Raw genomic sequence first — 17724 nt, 5'->3', positions numbered from 1 at the left:
ACCTGTTCCAGAAATATATCCAACTGCCACCTTCAATGATGGGCAGAATAAAACCCGCCCCCCCAAAGATGTCCATGTCCTAATCTCCAGAACCTATAAATATGTTGTCCTACAGGACAAAAGGGACTTTGCAGATGTGATTAAGTTAAGGATCGTGAGATGAAGAAATTATCCTAGATTATCCAATATAATTATAAAGATCCCTATAAAAGGGAGGCCGCGGGGGATCAGAGAGAGAGAAGTTGTGATGAAGGAAGCAGAGTTTGGAGTGATGTGGCCACAAGCCTCTAGAAGCTGGAAAAGCCAGGGAAACAGATTCTCCTTTAGAGCATCCAGAAAGAACACAGCCCTGCTGAGACTTTGATTTTAGCCCAGTGACAACCATTTCAAACTTCTGATCTCCAACACTGTAAGATAATAAACTAATATTGTTTTAAGCCATTGAGTTTGTGGTAATTTATCACAGCAGCAATAGAAAACTAACACAGCCACCAAGACTGATTTTGACACCCGGAAGTGGGACGCATCACACCTGAGAGCATCATCTCCCTGCTCTCTCTGTCCCTCAGGGATCCTGGGGAGCAGGATGGATGCCACTGTTCCTGGTCACCTGCTGCTCTGCTCCAGGGGGCATCCCTTGACTCCTGTCATTGATATTAGATCTCAGTTGGCCTCTTTTGCACCAGCCCTGACAGCCTCGGAACCCTTGATGCTCCACCATAGCCCAGCTCTTTTCCCAGACAAGAAGCAGACCCCCTCTCCACGTAGGATGGCTAACTTCCGTGGTTGTCCCTGGAGTCGGGGAGCAGGAGGAGGCTTGCTCATTCACATGCCCAGCTCACCTTTTGAAACAGATATTTCTGAATGTCTCCATCCCACTAGGGTGGACCAGGGTCAGAGAGCCTTGTCACACCCAGTAAAGCTTCACTCACAGAGTTGAAGGTGGAGCACACTATGGCTCTTCCCTTGGCTGCCTTTGTGCAGACCTGAGCTCCTCTCCTGCTCACAGCCTCAGGAACCAGGCCAAGGCCAAGCTGACCCTGCCGTAGCCTCCCCTTTAGTCTCCCAAGCTTGCCCTGAAGATCAAGTTCTCCTGCACAACCTCTGGCTTTGCCTCCCTTTTTTTCTTTCCAGTCCCTAGTTAACTCATCTCATTATTCCTAGCAAGTTTGTCTGAAAATTCCTAGGTATTCAGATGGAAATTCTGCAGGCTGAGGATAAGGTACATAAATTATACTGAAGTAAACTAAAGTTTTAAATAACGAGAACTCAAGTTGGAATAATTACTGTACATTCTTTTATGACAAGGAATTGAGAACTTGAAGAATTTTTCATATTATTAATAAAATTCCTTCTTCCTACGAAGAAGCCAGGTTTACTATATTGTATGTATTTTCAAAAGACATTTTGTATTATTTTAGGAATTTTACTTCTTGAAATAATGCATAGTTTAATTAATAATAATGCATAATTAATAATACATAATTTTAGTTCTTGAATGACCCCATTAATTGGACTATCTGAAGATAAGAGTATTAACATGATTCCAGTCTTCCCACATTTTGCATAATTACCCTAACATTATGCTGGGAAAAATCAACCAAGCTTTTCTTTGCTCTCTAAATTTATCCTTTAATTAATATTATTCCCATATAAATTATTATTCTTAAATTTCAGTTAGAATATACTTATTTGCTTCAAATTTGGAAGGATGCTTTATCGGTTGCTCAGCAACCCAAATATGTAACTGTCTTTTGCCTTAATTAGAATCTTATTTAAGGGTGAAAGCTTGACATTCAGAGTGGTATGTTTCTAGTGAGGAAATGAAGTTTTACGGTTCCAATCTGTTGGAATAATTCTGAGGCTTCAGAAACTAATATTTGCAAATGATTTTCCAAATGAAAGATGTTAATGTGGTAAAGAAAGCTACCATTTTGTTTCACTTTGGAGTTGTTTACAAAAGAGAAAACAAGTAGTAATTTCTAGAATAAGCAAAGGGGAGCAATTAGCACCATATAATGAACACTCTGCATTGGCTGTGAAGGCAGCACATGGAAAGCCTGCCATGGGTGTCAGAAGAGGCCTTAGCTCCTTGTTGTTTAGAATGCAGTCTGTGGGCATGTGTTAGCCAGTGAATGTAAATTATAGAATTACTGTGCATTAGCAGGGTTGTCTAGAATAACCTAGCTATAATTTGGAAAATTTGAACAAATGCTAAAAACCAGGTCCAAAAGAAAGGAAGAACAATTTTTTTCATTTTTTCATTGGTTCTTAACTTTTTATGGGGTTGGTGGGGGTGGGGAGTGATGTGGTTACTGGCCCCTGTCTCTTTATACAAATAAGTCAGCGACTTCAGTCCCGTGTCTAAGGACTTTGGCAAGGCTCTTTCTCTGAACAAGAAGTAAAAGTGTGCTTAATTTCTCTGTTCAGCAACCTGTGATTGACTGGGTCTTTCTGGAACCAGCCTAACTGTCAGCATTTACCTATAGTTTGCTTCAAGTACTATCATCTCCAAAGCCAGATGGTAAATAATTAATAAGTCTTCAAGGTTTGTGTTTCATGTGGTAAAAAAAAAGGTAGAAAGGTTGTGACTTGGTGCTTCAATTTACACCTTTAGTTGTTATAATATTACAGTTTAAATGCCTAAGAGTTAGAATTATTGATATGAATATTTAAATGATTTTGCTTCTTCTAGGAAGCTTAGCCTATAGAAAATGACAACATCCATCTGTAAGATCATAATTTAACTATTAGCAGTCAGTTACCTTCATCTTTCTAAATGTTTTTAAAACCCACCTATAAGCTGCCACCAACCTCCTTTTGTCTTGGGTAAGTCTCTAGGCCTCAGTTTTCTTTTGCAAAATAGGGGGATTGGACTTGGCAGGTGGGCTCTAGGTGGCTCCCAGAAGGAGAGCGCTCTGGTTTTGCAACAGTTTTTCATAGCTCTGTCCACACCAGGAATCTCTCCAGGGGTCAGTGTAAAATTGGTACTTTCCTTGGATGAGCAGATGAGATAAGCAGACGCAGATGCCATCACCGCCACCACAGTAATAAAGCTCTGTCTTTAAATTCTAGCTGGATCCACGTTACCTTGGCATAGAAACCTCTCGATCCTATTTTCCAACAATGATGAGCTAGATGGTTAGGAGTTAAACACAAAGTAACCCTGGAAACATCGCTGATGCCAGCACCTGTGTACTCCAGACCCTAGGGCCATTTTGGAAACAACCAGGTTTGGGCAACAATGAGGCTAAACCTCTGTGGCTTGAGGTAGCATTTGCTGGAGGGACAACCGAAATGCTTCAATAAGGACACTCTTTTCTATTGTAAATATTCATAAATACTACCAATCGATATTTTCAGTGTGTGGAGTGTTTGGTTGCTTGTGGTGTTGGCGGTACTGTTTTGCTGTTATTTAATATATGTCTGCAAAATGTGAGTAAGAGACAGTCTTAAAGTTGATTTTAAAGAAAAAGAGCGAAGTAAAGTAAAATTTCCCCATCATTGGATTACCATGTAAGGTAAACCCCTAGATGATGCCGCATATTGAGTTTCAAGGAGTTCAGTCCATATGGGAGCAGAACAGTGGGTTCCAGGATAGAAGTGTCCTAGTCTAAAGACAAGTGGAACTGATGTGTTTGGGGAACATAGAAAGTGTTGTTGGTGAGCATATGGCAGAGATACTAGCATTTGGGGGGAAAGTAACAATGGAAACTTGGAAAACCAGGCAAATGGAAGAATGATGCAGTTATTAACCTCAGGAAAAATGAAGAAAAGATGCCTAGTTGTGGGGCCGGTCCCATGGCTGAGTGGTTAAGTTCATGTGCTCTGCTTTGGTGGCCCAGGGTTCGCTGGTTCAGATCCTAGGTGTGGATCTACACACTGCTCATCAAGCCCTGCTGTGGTGGTGTCTCACATAGAAGAACTAGAATGATTTACAACTAGGATGTACAATTATGTACTGGGGTTTTGGGGAGGAAAAGAAAAAGGATGATTGACAACAGATGTTAGCTCAGGGCTGATCTTCCTCACTTTAAAAAAAAAAATCCTCTTCCTTTAAAAAGAAATGCATGATTGTAACACACTACCTGGCTCTACAGTGGACAGTATTTGCATTAAATATGTTTTTTCTGGATTAAATAGCAGCATAAATTATATTTGAGAATCAATGGCATCTTGTCTTTGAGAAAGAGCAAAATCGTTTCTAACCTTAAACCAGTCACCTAAGCTGGCTAGACCATATTTCCTTACCTGTAAAATAAAGGAGAATATGATGTCCAGGTAGATGATGAAACCTCCTTCTAGGACCTAATTGCCTGATTCTATTATTCCATTCAAGTCTGGAAAGCTGACATTGGCAGAGTATTTACTTCATTGTTCTGGCAGAGCATGTTTTGTAGGCTTTTAAAGAGGGTAACATTGTTTCTTAAATCACGTTCTGTAATTTACTTTAATATCAGTAACCTATTCATGTAAGAGAACAGCTACTCTCCATGAGGAAGTTATATATGCCTTTGCTTTTTATTTTACTCTTAAGTTTGGCTTCAATATTAATACCAAATCTGTGACATTCCTTTTAAAATGTCAACTCTTAAGAACAGGGAGTATTATTTCCTTGTCTTAATCTTTTTATATAGCAATGATTTTACCCACGAGGCTAGCAAATAAAAGTTGTGGATATAATGACTGAACAGTGCTCTCTGATAGGATTATAATGTGAACCACATATGTAATTTTAAATTTTCTAGTAGCCACATTTTTTTAAAAAAGGAAAAAGAAGAGAAATTAAATTTAATATTTTTATATAACCCAATATATCCAAATATTGTCATTTCAATGTCTAATTAATGTAAGAGTATCTTATTAATGTCAAATATTAATAATTACCACTCACATTTTTTATACTAGTTCTTCAAATTCCCATGTGTATTTTACACTTCAGCACATCTCAGTTCAGATGCTAAGTTTTCATCAGACATACTTGATCTATATTTAGATTTTATAAAATTTAGCCTTGAAAGATAGATTCTCATACCCAAGTTGTTTCAGACATACCTAAAAGTTTTCTAATAAGTGAACCTAATAACAGTTTTAAAATTTAAATTTAAATTAACTACAGTTAAAAATTCAGTCCCTTAGTCATACTAGCTACTTTTCAAGTTCTCAACAGCAACATGTGGCTCAGGGCTCCCATATTAGATAGCAAGCTTTATAGAATGACTGATATGTTCAGTAATTTCAGTGAGTGCTATCATCTCAATATCCAAAGAATATTCTTCTCCCCTAAAGGCAGAGATGGGAGAGAAAGATACTTGGCTCTCTCTTCAGATAGGTGGTTTCATTGGGTGGTTTGCAGTAGCTATATGTGACTGCAACTATCCTCAGGACAGTTGGGCATCAGAAGGCATGAAAGAAAAGATTCTAGAGCTACATTTGCTGAGTGATGTTTTTTTTTTAGTTAAAAAAATTTGTGGGAGGGCTGGCCCCATGGCTGAGTGGTTAAGTTTGCATGCTCCACTGCGGCGGCCCAGGGTTTCTCTGGTTCGGATCCTGGGTGTGGACGTGGCACCGCTCATCAGGCCATGCTAAGGTGGCGTCCCACGTGCCACAACTAGAAGGACCCACAACTAAAATATACAACTATGTACTGGGGGAATTTGGGGAGAAAAAGCAGAAAGAAAGAAAAAAAATTGGCAACGGTTGTTATCTCAGGTGCCAATCTTTAAAAAAAACAAAAAATTTGTGGGGAGAAGTTCATGTTTTGCCTTTGATATTTTCCTTCTATTTGTAAATCTATTAGAGAGTGATATTAAGAAGCAGTGTATGTCACTAAGGCAGGAGCTGTTATAGCTAGTATTTAGGACATCAGAGAACTACGCAGAAAGAAAAGAAGAGAAATAATTTTGGGCACAGTCCTAGTTTGGGTTGCCCCAGAAGCAGGCATGAGACAAGGATTCAAGTTCAAGCCATTTATTTTTCCAGGAAATACCATTTTGGGAATGGAAGAATGTGACAGGGAAGGAAAGGAGCCAATAAAGAGTGCGTTATTAAGCAAGGTACCACTGTGAGTGACTGAAGCGTCATCCCACTGGGGAGCTCTGGGAAATGGTGTGGGAAGTGCCTCAGAATTACACCAGCACAGGGAGGAGGGAGCTGAGGTATTTGCGCACCAGCTTCCTCAGGACTGCTCTCAGGTGACAGTAATTCCTCCCTTCTCACACAAATGGGAATATCTAGTGGTCAAGGAAGGCCATTTAAGCAAAGAAGTCCAGATGCTAATAGTTGAAAGGACAGTGTGCCCTAAAATGGTCTGAGCTAGTTAGGGGACATGGATGGGTAACGGACAGCATCTGCTATAAACTCTTTGACTTGTAGAATGTATCCAACAAAGGACAGAGAGGTCCAGAGATATTTCAGATCTGTGGAGTTTTTCAAAATACACACTCAATTGCCAAACTCTTCTCTCCTTCCTGGACCTGAGATCCTGATAAAATGCACCCAATTCCCCCGGCTGTGAGAACTACTGATGGAGAGCGTAAAGACCAAGAAGGCTTAGAGACTTCGTTCACTTATATGTTACTTTAAAAACATTTAATAACAATGTTCATCACAACTAGTTACTAGAATTTGAGTCTGCCAAAGGATATGCAGTGTTTTCCACTTCTCTGGAGCTTGAGCTCTGATCTTTGAGAAGACTGTTTACTATCCACCAAGGTATATCACCAAGTTGTATCCCACTTTTGCTGTATTCTCTCAAAATATTAATAGTTGATCTTTTCACTGACCTTAATATTATTTCTTGAATTCATAATCCATGTCATCTTACCATAGAGAAGCTATGTGGGGATTTCCAGCTTCTAGAAACCAAAATAGTAAACTTTAATTGCCCTTAAGAAAGGGATTTTTCATTCTGGACTTTTCGTAAACGGAGTTCTGGTGAAACCAATACCAACACTATACAGGTCAGAGAAGGAAGGAAATTTTTATGCCAGTCTAAGGATGTAAAAATCCTAAAGAAAATATACACCAACTATTTGGCAATAGATAAAGAACTCATTGTGATAAAGTTGAATTTATTCTGGGAATGTGATTTTAGTTCATCATCTCCTGATGTTATTTACCACAGAGAAAAACTATATTTTAATCTCAGAGGATACAGAAAACATTAGAAAAATTCTATATAAATTATTTAAAAAGTCTAGCAAGCTAGGAACAGAAGTGAATTTTCTTAACTTGACAAAAAGTTTCTACGGTAAACTTCATACTCTCATTGGAGTCATTAAAACCATTCCCCTTAAAATGAGAACTGAGACTATAATGAATGAAAATGAGTAAATTATAGCAGTATGCTTTAACATGAATGAATACCAAATCATAAAGCTTTACCAAAAAAGAGCAAGCCATGTAAGAATCCATACAACATTTTTCATTTATATAAAGATTGAGACATGCAAAACTAAACAATGTATATTTCTAGTGGTACAATATATGTTAAGCTGTAAAGAGAAAGAAGAGAATGATTAATACAAACTTTAGCAGCAGAGGGGGTGGGGAGAGAGAAAGTACATGGCCATATCAGGAGCTTTAAAGCCACTGCACACTTTTTTTTCCTAAGCTGAGTTGTTACGTGTTTTATTATTATTATTATCTTTATTCATACATACTCTTATGAATGAAGTAGTTATTAAAATTTAATAAAATGTGCTAAAATAGGATGATAAATATGAGAATAGGTGATGTTACAATGTACTCTTTGAATTAACAAATGTTTGTCAAATCCAGTCTGTGTGAGGCATTGTGCTAGGAGCTGGCTTAACACCAGAACTTTACATTTGCAACATTTAGTGTGTGTATCTGCACATTTTATTCCTAGGACCAGATTACCTGTAGAGCCGATAGGTCAATTATTTGCTTATATATTATTACGTACCTTATAGAGAAGCAAACTACTCTTCTGTCAAGTTGTGTAACTTGTCCAAGGTCAAATAAACAGGAATTAGATGAGTTGTATGTTGAACTCATTTCTCATGACCCCTAGCCCCAATAATTGTGCTTTCCATATACTAGCTCTAGTGACAAATGGTGGACAGTGTCAGAATACTGTTAGTACTGAGTTTAAATCATTTATTTGTTTATTTGTTTGTCTTTCCCTACTAGTCGGTGAGTTCTGTGAGTAGAGGAATGTCTTATTCATATTTATATCTCCACTGCCTAGCACAGTGCCTAGTACATAGTAATTGCTTAATAAATATTTGCTGAAAAGATAATGAATAGCTGACATTTGAGAACCTGCTGAGAGATTTTAATGCATCTAATAAATATTTACCCAATAAGAGAAGGACAAGGTTTCTTTTATCTTGATGAAAAAACTATATATATAAAAGAAATAAAGGGAGATCTCATTTCTAGTTTTCAAAGACTATCAGAGACAACTTTGGTGAATGCTAAAAAGACATAGAGATGAATCAAGTAATGAGGCATTTAATAATTATGCAGTAAATTGGGAATTCCAGGTCACTTCTGCCAAACAAATAAGCAAAACTTGTGAGAAGAGTTGCTCCACGTATATTTCCCTGTTCTATGCAATGGTACCGAATAGTACGCCAGAAATATCTAAAAGTTCATTAGATCCAAGATATTGTGATTGTTTTTCATTGTAATCCTAAATTCTTCCCATGCGTTGTTAAAAATAGTTTAGTGGGGAATAATTGATGTGATTTTTTCCCCCAGTAGTTCAAAGCAGAGCAAAACACGAATCCATGTTTGCTTTGATTATGTGACTGTTTCAAACTAAAAATTATACAGTTTTTATTTTTCTTAAGATAGCAATGTGATTTGGGCCGTTAATTGCTAACCCAGCTACATTCGTTTATTTCTTTGAAGACTGATTTTCTATTTATCTGCCTCAGAGTTTCCTTTAATTGACCAATGTGAGTAGAAAGTTAACCCTTTCATGTTGCAGAAATGGCAACTTGCTCAGCATGGCCCTCATGGTCCCCAGCTGTGTGGAGGGGTGCCTGTGCTCTCGATTGTCCAGAAGCTCAGCCTCTGTTCCCAGACCCCAGTGGAAACCAAGGTTCTTGAACTCCTTCCCACCCCTACCCTACCTTTTTGGTCTAAATGCAAGTTTTATACTGTCTGGGTTGTTTTAAATAATTGTTCGATGATGTCAATGGTAATAGTAACTTGGTATTTATTGATCCCTTACTGTGTTCTGAGTTCTTTGTATGCATTATCTCATTTAATTGACTAAGTGCATTTACTATTAGAGTTTTGGAGATAATGAACCTGAAGCTTAAAGCTTTAGTAAATCTTCCAAGGTCACTCAGCTACAAGTTATGATAAGTGATTCTGCTGTTGAACTTCATTTACTAGATTATTAGGAAGAAGGGAATGCTGGAGAACTTTGGTGTCTCCTAGTCTCCTCTCCCTGTGATTCCGTTAGTCTGCTCCTTATACTTACATATTTATTGGCTTTTGTCCAAACTAAAACTAGAATTTAAAGCATATTATATATAACCAGAAGGTTCTTTAGGCATGCTTATTTGCTCTAATAAAAACTGAATTATTGTAAATCAATTTAGTATTCTATGATTTGTTTGTTTCAGCATGGATTCTATGATATTTTTAACCATTTAAAATCCTTACAAAAACTATTTTTGAGTCCAATTTACTGAATATGTTCTAAGAAAATGCTACAGGTGGGACTATAAGTAAAATACCTTATTTTATATTTGTAACTCCCCCTACAGTTATCACAAATTCATAGAAAATTCTACACACTTGTAAATTAGGAAAAAATGTGTCATTGATCATCTCAAGTGTAGCTGACGAATCTGCATCAGTAAGTTAACTAAGTTACTATAGCCATTCTAAGGAAAATAAAATTGGCTATCATTATCATGTGCTTTAAAGGTTTTTTGACCTTATGAAACTTAGTTGTTATTGAGTGTCTGCCTCTGACTGTAATGACAAGTCTCCACTTAAGGGATCTGTTGTATAATTCAAATGCACTTGACTAGCATTGGACATACTTCCAGTTTTCAGCAAAGCATTGGGGGAGCACAGATTAATCAGTTTTATCTGACAGTTCAGATGAGCCTTTAATATTTTGAGTCTAGAGGTCTTCTGGAGAAACATGTCGGTCGGTTTGCACTGCAAGTTATCAGTTTGGTTCCTGAATGATAAATTTTCACACTCCTAAATTAGTCCTATTGTGAATTTGTTTTTGTCCCCTGAAACCACGTTTATTGTCCAGACTAAGACAGTACTAGGCTGCCACAGCTTTGCCTCCCAGCTGTTTAAGACCAGCAGGAAAAGAGGGCATTTACTTTCATCATAATTTGAATAAAAGTCCTGTGTGCCCTGCCCACACCTGCCCAAGTGACTGTGACACATTGAGGGCACATTTCACTGATAGGATTAGGCCTCTGTAGCAGAGGGCACATGTCCTGCATTGTACCAAGAGAAGGGTGAGGCAGAGGCAGTACCATTTGTATATTTGGCAGTGGTAAAACCGTAATGATACTAACGAAACTGAACATCTATATCATGGCTTTTGCTAAGTGCTTCACTGTGAATTACCTCATTTAGTAATAGTCAGGATACTGCCGTCTGATGGGTAATTTTTCTCAGTGGCTCCTGCAGTAAGATCACTAATTGAGAATGTGAGTGGGAAGAGGGTACAGAGGTTTGAGGAGAGCTGTAAAGATATGAGGTCATCATTTGGACAGAGGGAGAGTGGGTCCAAAATAGAGTAGAACAGCCAATATTCAGTGTTCATTTGAGGAAAGGGATCATAAATTTAAAGTGAAAACAGATGACTTGTGAGATTTTTCTCTCAGCAGTGTTCACAAGAATTGGAGGCATTTAAAAAAACGAATTTTGTAGGGCATGCTCTGTGGAGAAATAGAAGAACAAGAGAGCTAAGAGTGTTTTTAGAGGAGTCCTTATAACCATGGAGCATGTGATCTCGGCTGGGTAAGGAGAGAAGTGGAGCCAGGAGAGGGCTGAAGGATGGTAAGAAAGTAGAGGTTTGGTTATTAGGTGGGAAGGAAGAGCAAAGAGAGCTAGATGAAGAGGAAGTGCTGTTGGCAAAGTGACATCTTGAAATCGAGATTTCAGAGATGGTGAAGTTTCTGGTTGTGACAGGTCCAGGGTAAGCCGGTGGGAATGTGTGTGTGAGAAGGACTGGAAGAAAAGGTCAGTGGAGAAGAAGAGAGCACACAACCCACAGGCCAGAGTATTGGGTGTGTTATCCTTGTGAATACTAAAGTTTTAGTCAAAGAAGGATGAATATTATGAGCTAGGAGCTAAAGAGGGTGATAAAGGAGATGAACAGGAGGTTGGTAGATGAAGCAAGGAGGGCAGAGAGAGGGTTGCAAATCCAGGTAGAATCTCAAAAGATAAGTGGTTTTAAGGGAGGGTGGGATGGGGCTAGGAGTGATGGTCTGGAAGTAGCAAGATGGAGTATGGACACCAAACCACCTTCGGGCTCTGAGATATGCGGAGTGTGGTTTAATAAAAATTTAAAAAGAAAAGAAATTTACCCCTTAACCATAGTACAGAGAGAGTAGTGTCCTCATAGGGCAGCCAGATCAATCAAACCAAGGAAGTGAGGGATCAAAGGGGTGAAGTGTTCGTTCCAAGAAGAGATGGAATCTCCTAGGGAATTTGTTGACCAGAGACTTAAAGTTCTGAGAGTCGTAGAGGAAGAGTTTGAGAAACAGGATGTGGATAGGAAGTTGGGTTGGATTAGATGATGCACAAAGGAGTGTGGCTCTAAGGATCTGGGAGATAATTCTTGACTTAGGAGGCCTGAACTTCAGTGCCTCAGGTAAATGGGATGAGGCCATCTAGGAGGAGGGCAAGCCATCTGTAATGTTGCAGAGAGCCTGTCTGAATGGGAGGAGTCGCTGGTGGTTCGGTGGTGCTTGGAGCCCACTGAGCTTATTCACATCTCTCCTTAATCTGCTGGAGGAACAAAACCGGGGTCCCACCTTGGTTTTCCCCAAAAACATGACCAGGCAGAGTAGCTGATTCCACTAGGGAAACATGAGCTCGCAGGCGGAGGTAAGGAGACAACTGAGGAGTATTACATTATCAAAGAAAGTACAGTATGAGTAGGTAGCAGCCGAGAAAGAATAACTGAAAACGTGGACCACAAATATTAAGTAAGGGAAGAGTCTATGCAGCAGGAGCTAGGAGTTGTTAAAAAAGGGGGTGGGGACATTTAGTATGAAAAATATAATCATTTAATAAAGAACACTATAAATGGGATAAAATACAGAGTGTTTACAGCTAAAGATCAATTCAGGAGCTGGGAGGTCAGCTTGAGAAACTCTGCCACAAGTCAGACATAATGGATAAAGAGAAATTATAAAAGACACAACTAAATACCACTGTATACCTATTAGAATGACTAAAGTGAAAAATAGTGATAATTCTAAATGCTGACAAGGATGTCGAGAAACTGGATCACTCATATATCGCCAATGGGAATGTAAAATGATACAGCCGCTCTGGAAAACAGTTTGGTAATTTCTTTTAAAAACCAAACATGCAGCTACCATACATTGTGACAATTGCACTCTTTGGCATTGATCACAGAGAGATGAAAATTTATATTCACACAAAAAGTTGTACAGTAATGTTCATAGCTTTATTCTTAATAGCCAAAAAACTGGAAACAACCCATATGTACATCAATGGGTGAATAGTTAAACTGTGGTGTACCACACTCCGTACCATAGAATACTACTCAGAAATAAAAGGGAGTGAATTACTAATACACACAATAGCTTGGATGGATGTTAAGGGCATTATGCTGAGTGAAAAAAGCCAATTTCAAAGGGTTACATACTGTATGATTCCATTTAGATAACATGCTGGAAATGACAAAATATAGAGATGGAGAATAGACAAGTGGACATCAGGGGTTAGGGAAAGAGAGAAGAGGAGGATTCCTTTGTGGTGATGGAATATTTCCATATTGTGGTAGTGGTTCTGTGACTCTCTGTGTGTGATAAAATGTCATAGAATTTTACGCAAAGACTTTATAAAAACCTGTACATGCCAAAACTGGTGAAGCTGAGTAAGTCCTGTAATCTAGTTAATTATTTTATGCCAATCAATTTCCTGTTTTGATAATGCACTTTAATATGTAAGATGCCACCGTTGGAGGAAGTTGGGAGACAGGTGTATGGGACTCCTATGTACTCTTTTTGCCACTTATTACTCTAAATTATTTAAAAATAAAAAGTTTGTTAATTGAGAGGGGGGAAAAGTATGCAAAATATGGTGAATGAAAGAGTAAGTACCACCAACAGGGTAATAGGAATCACAGGAGAGAAAAATATAGGAGGAAATATTTGAATAAATATAAAGACAATGTTTTAGAATTAAAAAATGAAATTCCTCAGATTGAAAGTGTTTGTGTGCTACCAAACTGATCAATACTCATAAATAAACAGTGACATTTAAGAACATCAAAGACTATTCTCAAATATAACTCCAAAAGTTTACAAAGAGAAAGAGCAGATCACTTCCAGAGAACAAGGATCATGATGACATTAGACCTCTCCACAGCAACAACAGTGTAAGCAGATAGAAGCATCATGAAGACATATGCAGTTAACTATACAAACTCAAAATGTGGAGCAGCAACTGACAGAACTTCAGAGAGAAAACAGAAAAAGTTGGATGAGACGTTTTGACACATCCCTTTCAGGCAATCAAGCAAACAAAAATAAGCCAAGATGTGGAAGATCTGAATACAATTAATAAGCTTAATTAAAGAGAGATGTGTACCCAGCAATGAATGGTTTTGAATACGTTTCTGGATACAAATGGAACATTTACCCCTTAAAAATGTACGAGATGATTAAGTATCAATATCCAGAGGCTATGTTCCTTGAACATAATGCAGCAACAACAAAATAATAATAATAATAATAATAATTACAAATGGGTAACTTTAAAAATCATGTATGCTTGGAAACTAAATACATGATATGTAAATAATCCTTGGGTTAAAATGAAATTTGCTTCAGAAATTTTTTATGTCTTTCAGAGAAACTTAATTGTATAGTTTTTTTCATATAGGGCCAGTGTCTATTGGGTTTATCCTTAATATTTTATGATTTCTGCTGCTATATGTAAAGATCATTTTTTCCATTACATATTACTGGTGTATAGAAAAGCTCTTCATTTTTGTATGTTGATCTTGAATCTTGAATCTTGTATTTTACTGAACATTCTTCTCATTTTAATAGCTAAGTTGTCTTGGCTTTTTTAGGTGGCCGTGTGATCCCCCAAATAATGACAGTTTGCCCTCTTCCTTTCAAGATTTACCACTCTCTTTAATTTCTATGTCTCTTTGTACGAGCATTTAGAATTATCTGCTTTAAATGTTGGCTCATCCTTGTCTTATTCATGATTTGAATTAGAAAATTTCTGATGTTTTTTCCCCTCCATTTAGTGTACTATTTCTGGAAGATACTCTTCATCACATTAAGGAAATTTCCTTATATTTCTCTTAATAAGAGTCAGGAATGGGGTGCCGTCCTAAACATATGACTTCTCTAAGAAGCTGCCTGCTCCATCTCTCTCTATTTAAAGTTGGAGAAAAGAAACAGGATCTGGGGTGCACATGCTCAGTGCTTTTATGGGTAAGACCCTAGAGTGGCAAACATCATCTCTACTCACATCTCCATGGCCAGATATTAATCACTTAGCCACGTCTAGCTGCAAGGGAGGCTGAGGATTGGCATTTTTCGCTGGACAGCTTGTGCCCAGCTGAAACACTAATAGTGTAGATGGAAGAGACCAGGTGTTGGAGGACAGCTAGCGCCACAAGATAAGCATATGCTTTATTCCTTTAATTTGTTAATGTACTAAAAAGCATTAATATATTTTCTAATGTTTCATCGCCCTTACCTTCCTAGGATAAATCCCACTTGGTCATGAAGATTTTTTTTACTATATTGTTGGAGTCTATTTGTGAATGATTTAGGACTTTTGCATCTGTATTTATTAAAAATGTTCTAAATTAATGCAGAAAGTGGTAATACTTTACATTTATACTTTGCAGTTTTAAAAGTGATTTCACATACATTATCTCACTTGAAAGTAGATGATAATCGGGAGCTGACTGTGGGGAGAAAAAAGTAGACATGAAGTGTATAAATAGAAACTATCTGCAAATGGAACCTGTGGCCTTTTCTTCTTATTGCCTAAATTCTAAAGGGCTATCAGTGAGACTAAAGTAAAGATTAGGGGAGAAATAGGATGCAGAGAATTGAAAAAGGATTTTTGTTCACGTGAACCTAGGAGGCACGTCGTCACCCTCCACGGTGCACAGGGAGGAATGGGGCTGCCAGCTCCGTAAACTGGGTAGCATTCTGCTGGTGATCTAGACATTCTATTAATGCAATGCTTACAAAACCTGGTTTTGAATTTGTAAGTAAAGAATTTCCTGGTTATTAAGCGTTCTTTGGCTTTCTGAACCTTTGTTTTGATTCCTTACTTATCTGCATATGCCAAATTAAATAGTGGCAATTGAGCATCTCCTGGGAAAAGGAAGCACTGAAAATAAAGGGTGCTCCTGTTGTTTGTCTGGCAACTGGGTCTTGTGTGTGCTGGTCATACATTCTCTCACAGGGCTGAAGAGCTTTTCCAGAATATACAATGATTATATAACAGTGATCACTCAGAAGTATAAAGTACCTTTCGGAGGAAAAGAGATGGTAGGCTGACATAATTTTACAAAAAGAGGCACTCAGTATTAGAGTGGTTAAGCGTCACAGTAAACATGAAATTGCCCAAATATCAGGGGCTCTTTGTAGATTTTACCCATACAAAGCATGCTATTTGTTAACTTCTTCTCCCTGAGTCTCAGAGCATCTAATGTATCATAGATTAGATACTCAGGGCAGCATTTAACTCTGAGGAGATTCCTCAGCTGGACTTCCAGTGCTCTCTCTCCTCACCCCTGTTTGCCCCGTCCCTCTCTCACAGATACCCTCAGAAGCAGTTACACTCCATATACCTGGGGAGAATCTGCTGGCTTCTTCCTGACAGTAGCTGCATGTTCCGACATGAAGCAAAGATCAGGGAATGGTCTGATAACTCACATTGGGGCACGTGTATCATTTGAACAGATTAGATCCTATAAGTAGCTTTTGCCCTGGATTTTCTGCATTGATCAGATTGGTCAGATCATTCACCCAAATCCACTTCACTTGGTACCATTTTTGGACATATTAAGTATCGAAGTTCTCAATGACTATTTCTATTGAGATGAATGCATACCCTCAGTATCTCTTTCCACCATGCACAATACATAGCCTAAAGGGCATGGAGAAATATCCCAGAATCTCATCAATTTTTTACCATCATCAGCCCAAGAAGTTCATTATGAATACTGAAGAAGAATGCAGTTAAGTCTGGATGAATAGACTTGCCCACTGCCGTGTTCACTGTGTGTCTTTCTAAGTGGGTGTCATGTCTCATGAAGGCACAGTAGTGCTACAAACAACACAAGTAGTGTAACTAAGCACTTAAGTTTAAAATAAATGCTTTAAATTATACTTTACCCTACGGGAAGAGAAAATGTTTTCTCAGGTCCCTGAAAACGGATGATGAGTACTTGAAAACTTTGTGGATATCCAAAATTTGGTTGCCTATTTTTAAAATGTTGAGCTGGGGTTTGAAACAAACTTGGCAGTCCCAGACCCTTCACTACAGGCTCCATGGTCTCCATATAAGTAGTTAAATGGAAAATTGTAGGGAGAAATGAGGAAGGGAAGAGTTAGGCTACCAGATAGTAAGTATGTTAAAAGCTACACAGCTAAAATAGCTTGATATAGATTCAGTAAAAAATAGGCCAAGCTTACAATCAAACAAAATCCAAAGGTAGCCCCAAATATGTCTAGAATTTAGGGGAAAAATAAATTGCATCCTATCTGTTTCCTCTCTGTCCATCACATTATAAGAGCTCCATAAATGTTGTGTTGTTGTTAAATCACATTTAAATTGTTCAAGATTTAAATGTAAAAAGTAAAACTATAAGGTTTAAAAAGCAGTTTTAGAGGAATATTTCTATCATCTTTGGTGGAGAGCTTCCTAAGCAGAGTATGAAAACTGGGAGCCGTAAAGTCGTGTATTAATAAAATTTGACTACTAAAAAATGTAAAACCTGTGCAAGACTGTGCATACAAAGTCTTTAAATAACCCCAAGATTCCCTCCTTAAAAAAAATCTTATTAGAGCCTCAATAGATATGATTAAAAAATATAAATAAGGAAATAAATTAAATGAAAAATTATGATTCTACCAGTACTTAAATATCTATAAAGTGGTTACAGTACTGGGCTGAGCCTCACCAGGCCGGATTAGTCCAGTACAAAGAAGATCATATTTCTGTAGAGACAAAAACCTGCCAGCAGCCTTAATCCCTCACAAAACCTCAGACCACATGCAGCCATTAGCCAAAGTAAACATGAAAAGAAAAGGAGCATTGGAATTGTCAGTAAATTCTGCAAAGTTGAAATTCAAGCCATCAGTTTCGGTAATTCCCAGAAATAACAGCCACATCTAAACACCACGTGGCTTTATGATTTTACAATTGAGTCAATGCAAGGGTTTTAGGGATTTTTAGAAGTATGTCATTGAGGTAGCACATACACCTTTGTATGTAGTTAGCTTTTAAAGTATTTATTCAGCC

General features: G+C 37.9%; 1 protein-coding gene across 1 annotated transcript in view; it reads left to right on the top strand.

Moving 5' to 3' along the window:
* RNF150 (ring finger protein 150) overlaps positions 1-17724 on the top strand; it is a 236063-nt gene that overhangs the window by 123020 nt on the left and 95319 nt on the right. The gene's annotated exons all lie outside the window — the stretch shown is intronic.

The sequence above is a fragment of the Equus quagga genome, chromosome 3 (genome assembly GCF_021613505.1).
Source record: "Equus quagga isolate Etosha38 chromosome 3, UCLA_HA_Equagga_1.0, whole genome shotgun sequence".
Classification (NCBI taxonomy): Eukaryota; Metazoa; Chordata; class Mammalia; order Perissodactyla; family Equidae; genus Equus; species Equus quagga.
This window is presented reverse-complemented; position numbering and strand designations above follow the sequence as displayed.